The 4,710-nt window shown below is 48.7% G+C and overlaps 1 protein-coding gene across 1 annotated transcript in view; it reads left to right on the top strand.

Annotated features, from left to right (window-relative positions):
* Window positions 1–360: 360 nt before the first annotated feature.
* LOC142477100 (unconventional myosin-IXb-like) overlaps window positions 361–4,710 on the top strand; it is a gene marked incomplete at its 3' end in the record, with an annotated part of 46,844 nt that continues 42,494 nt past the window's right edge. Inside the window, exon 1 of the mRNA XM_075582150.1 lies at window positions 361–519. The remainder of the gene's footprint in view (window positions 520–4,710) is intronic.

Here is a 4,710-nt window from a genome sequence, read left to right as displayed (position 1 = left end):
TCTTATTGCTATATCCATTTTGTCGTTATCATAGTTTTTAGCAATGAAGCGGTTTTTAAGTATATTGGATTGCTCCCTATAGACATTATCATCGCTACAGTTTCTCCTAATTCTGCGAAACTGTCCTGGGGGTATGTTCTTTAACCAATTTTTGTGGTGGCAACTGGTGTTGAGTAAGTAATTGTTACAGTCTACTGTTTTGAAGAAAGTTTTGGTCTTAAGTACATTGTCTTCTATATAGATTGTCAGATCTAAAAAGTCTACTGAGTTAATTCCTATACACGACGTGAAAGCCAAATTTCTCTCATTATTGTTAATGTAATTTAAGAAGTGATTCAAGTTTTCGCTACTGCCTTTCCAGATGAAGAACACATCATCGATGTATCTTCGCCACAGGACGAGATCCGCACCATAATCATGGTCTGACCAGATGGTATCGGTCTCCCAATTGTCCATGAACAAGTTGGCATAACTTGGTGCGAATTTCGTACCCATCGCTGTACCACATTTTTGTAAAAAGTAGGTTCCATCGAAATTAAAAAGGTTGTGTTTAAGAATAAAATTGATACTTTCTAAAATAAAGTGTTGCTGTTCTATTTTAACCGTTTTATCGCTTGTTATTGTCCTATTGATGGCTTCGATTCCATCATCATGCTTTATGGATGTGTATAATGAAGTTACGTCACAAGTGCACATTTTATAGTCTTCTTGCCAGACTATCTGTTCCAATATATTAAGAATTTGCGTGGTATCTCTAAGGTAAGACCGCATCTCCGCAACATATGGTTGCAGGAAGCCATCTATATACTCTGATAGTCGCGACGTGAGCGAGCCTATCCCAGAGATGATGGGTCTCCCTGGTGGTGCTTCCCTGTTTTTGTGTATTTTAGGTAGAAAGTAGAATATCGGCATAACTGGGAACTTGACATTAAGATAGTCATATTCTTTCTCATTTAGGACTCCTGTCGTCCTGCCTTTATCTAGCAGAGTGAGGAATTCTGTACAGAATTCTTTATGCGGATTCGTCTTAAGACGTGCATAGGTGACGTCGTCCGACAGTATCCTCTCTGCTTCTCCTTTATAGTAGACAGTGTCCATAATGACTACCCCTTTCCCTTGTCTGCTTGTTTGAATGTGATTCCCTTATCCTTTTCTAAGTTTTGTAGAGCGATTTTTTCTTTAAGTGTTAGATTATTTTTTGTTAGCTTAGTCGTATTCGAGGTCAGTCTGTCAAAATCCTCCTGTATTTTCTGATGGAATACTTCAAGATTATGGCCTTTCGCCCAACTAGGATAGAATTTAGACTTATTTTTGAGGTTGGAATGTTTGAACTCATCACTCTCTATGTGCAAATTAGTATTACTGCTCACTATCTCCCTGGTTTGTGCATCTTTTGAGATGAAGAATTTCTTAAGTGTAAGCTGTCTAATATACTTGTGTGCGTCTATATACAGATTGAAGCTATTCGCCTTTGCGACTGGAGCGAAGTTTAACCCCTTTTTTATTAGGTTACATTCATCTATATTAAGTTCTTTTTTAGTCAGGTTGAATATGTTATTTAGGTCGCTGCTCTTTTTCTGTGTCCTTCGTCCTCCCCGCTTTCCTCGTGTGGTCTTTTTCTGAGTTTTGTATTTGGTGTTTCTATTTCCTTCTGGTCTTCTAACACTAGGAAGCGATTCTGAGTGGCTAGGGGTGGAGGTTTTGTTGTATGGGCCTGTTCTAAAAAATGCCCTGCGTGTGGTCGGGGTGATTTTTGCTCTCTCCCATAGCCCTGCTCCTTGTCCTGTCGTTCCCTGTGTGTTGCCTTCTACCTTTCCCACCACCTCCCCCCCTTCGCACCACCTCCCCCCCCCTTCCCACCACCTCCCCCCCTTCCCACCACCTCTCCCCCCCCTTCCCACCACCTCCCCCCCTTCTCACCACCTCCCCCCCTTCCCACCACCTCCCCCCCCCCCACACACACACACGTAGACACACACACGTAGACACACACACGTAGACACACACACGTAGACACACACACGTAGACACACACACACACACGTAGACACACACACACACACGTAGACACACACACACACACGTAGACACACACACACACACACGTAGACACACACACACACACGTAGACACACACACACACACACACGTAGACACACACACACACACACGTAGACACACACACACACACGTAGACACACACACGTAGACACACACACACACACGTAGACACACACACGTAGACACACACACACACGTAGACACACACACACGTAGACACACACACACGTAGACACACACACACGTAGACACACACACACGTAGACACACACACACGTAGACACACACACACGTAGACACACACACACGTAGACACACACACACGTAGACACACTCAATTTTTGGTTCTGTTCCTGTTGCCCCCTAGCCTCTCCAATTCAAGCATTGGAGATTATTTTTTAATATACTGTACATGTGTGTGTGTGTACATGTATTTATGTCTATATCAATAAAAGAGGGACAGTGCGGCTCCCATAGTGCATAAATGTGTATAACTTTTTTAATAAAAATACCCAAAATGTGGATTACGGCCACTCAAAAGATAAATATTAAAATTGCACATAGGACATATATTACGGTACACCAATATCACCGTGGATTAATTGAAGGCACCGGACGTGACCTGCATACGGGACAACGGTTAATACACAGCTCACAAGCTGTCCCACTTTTCTCCTCCACAAAGGTCCCTCAAATGGACAATATCTCCCCTAACTTAGTCCTCATATACCACCTGTCACGAACATCACACAAGTGTGCACGTGACTTAGATCTACAACAGGATTAATACACACGGTTACTCTAGTCAACTTGCCTTTCTCCTCCGTTAAGGTACCTTCAATTAGTTAATATTAACCCCTTCCTAAATTGCAATCATATCTCTGTTTCCACCACCCGAGAAATGCAAACAAAAGATGTAATATTGATATGTTTGCCAGGGTCTCAGGTCCCTGTTTAAATGCGTGATTTTTTCTATCAGACACAAAATCTGTTGTAACAAAATGTGTCCAGATATGTAAATACTCTCTCCAGAGAGTGCAAAAGTTAATTCACAGCCCAAAGCATCACTTATTAAAAGTTTTAATATATATAAAAATACAATGCTTCGATTACAGAAAAAGGATTACAAGAACAAACAATTACAGTAAATGCAGGACCGTTTCTTAAAATAACAGGATATAACATAAAACAGAAATCCCTATACAGTATGTCATAGGTTTTCCCCCAGAGAGGTCATTGGCGCTGAAAATGGGACTTCACGTGTTTGGTCCAAACACACCTCTGTTGAAATCTGATTTTCACAATCTTATACTATATTAGTGAAAGCACTGTATGCCTGCCTGCCTGCCTGCCTGCCTGCCTGCCTGCCTGCCTGCCTGCCTGCCTGCTGGATGTCCGGTGTCCCTAGGGGAAATCTCATTGGTCCCTTGGGCCGCCCCCGCACACCTCTCATTGGCCTGAGGCGGAGTGACAGGCCAAAGGACACACAGGGACACAAACACACACACAGGGACACAAACACACACACAGACACACACACACAGTGTCACACACACACAGGGACACACACACACACACACAGTGTCACACACACACACACACACAGGGACACAAACACACACACAGGGACACAAACACACACACAGGGACACACACACACACACACACACACACACACTAGGGGGGGTGTACATTAGCAGCATGTATAACCCGGGGGGTGGGGCTCACATACCCGCCGGTCCCGGAGCCTCCGCCTCTTCCTCCCCGAACATCAGCCTCCACACCCGCGCGCACCTCCTCCTCTCCCCGTGTCTCCCTGTTTCCCGCGCTTTCAGCCCCCCCCCCCCGGCGCCGCTACAGTCAGCGGGGGAGCGAGCGCCCGGGACACAGCGGGGGAGCGGCCACAACAAGCTGCCTCCCGCCTCACATCCACGTGGGAGCTGCCGGACGGCTGTGGGAGCTGCTGGACTGGTGAGGGAGCGGCCCTCACCTCCCCTCACCCCCCTTCACCTCCCCTCACCCCCCTTCACCTCCCCTCACCCCCCTTCACCTCCCCTCCACCCGGCGCCGCTACACTCAGCGGGGGAGCGAGCGCCCGGGACACAGCGGGGGAGCGGCCACAACAAGCTGCCTCCCGCCTCACATCCACGTGGGAGCTGCTGGACGGCTGAGGGAGCTGCCGGACGGGTGAGTGAGCGGCCTTCACCTCCCCTCACCCACCTTCACCTCCCCTCACCCACCTTCACCTCCCCTCACCCACCTTCACCTCCCCTCTACCCCCCTTCACCTCCCCTCACCCACCTTCACCTCCCCTCACCCCCCTTCACCTCCCCTCCACCCCCCCCCCGGCGCCGCTACAGTCAGCGGGGGAGCGAGCGCCCGGGACACAGCGGGGGAGCGGCCACAACAAGCTGCCTCCCGCCTTACATCCACGTGGGAGCTGCTGGACGGCTGAGGGAGCTGCTGGACGGGTGAGGGAGCGGCCGGATGGCTGAGGGAGCGGCCTTCACCTCCCCTCACCCCCCTTCACCTCACTCCACTTCCCCTCCCTTCCACCTCCACCTCCCTCTACCCCCCCTTCACCCCCCCTCCACCTCCCCTCCACCCCCCCCTTCACCTCTCCTCCACCCACCCCCCCTTCACCTCCCC

The sequence above is a fragment of the Ascaphus truei genome, unplaced genomic scaffold (genome assembly GCF_040206685.1).
Source record: "Ascaphus truei isolate aAscTru1 unplaced genomic scaffold, aAscTru1.hap1 HAP1_SCAFFOLD_1935, whole genome shotgun sequence".
Classification (NCBI taxonomy): domain Eukaryota; kingdom Metazoa; phylum Chordata; class Amphibia; order Anura; family Ascaphidae; genus Ascaphus; species Ascaphus truei.
The sequence above is the reverse complement of the archived record's forward strand: the minus strand, read 5'-3'. Positions and strand labels throughout refer to the sequence as shown.